Below are 419 nucleotides of genomic sequence, written 5' to 3' on the forward strand. Positions count from 1 at the left end.
CGGAGCTGCTCTGTGTCCGGTGTATGTACCCTACGCCCCTTCCTCGGACCTTAGCCCTAGGCTGTGGCCCAGTGCCTGACTGTAAAATGCCCTCTGGCCCTGGCGTCCTTGGCACGCCCTGCGGGGCACACCCCGCCTGCGTGGCCCGCTGCCCATGGCGGGCCGGGCTCGGGCTCGGGCTCCTGAAGGGCCTCCGCGTGCGCGGCCCCTGGCCAGGGGGAGGGGGCACCAAGAGCACCACGGGGTGCCTGGGGTGTGGCCTCGCGGGCTGGGCCCGGCGCGACCCCTTCCCTCACCGCCTTCGGCCGGCGACTCGGCCCGGCCCCTCAGGCCCCACTCCTGCAAGGGCGTCCCTGGGGCCTCTCGGCGGTGCCTGTTCGCGGCGCCCGCGCACCGGAAGTGACGCAGCAGGGCGGCCG

This window comes from Suricata suricatta, chromosome 16 (genome assembly GCF_006229205.1).
Source record: "Suricata suricatta isolate VVHF042 chromosome 16, meerkat_22Aug2017_6uvM2_HiC, whole genome shotgun sequence".
In the NCBI taxonomy this organism is placed as follows: Eukaryota; Metazoa; Chordata; class Mammalia; order Carnivora; family Herpestidae; genus Suricata; species Suricata suricatta.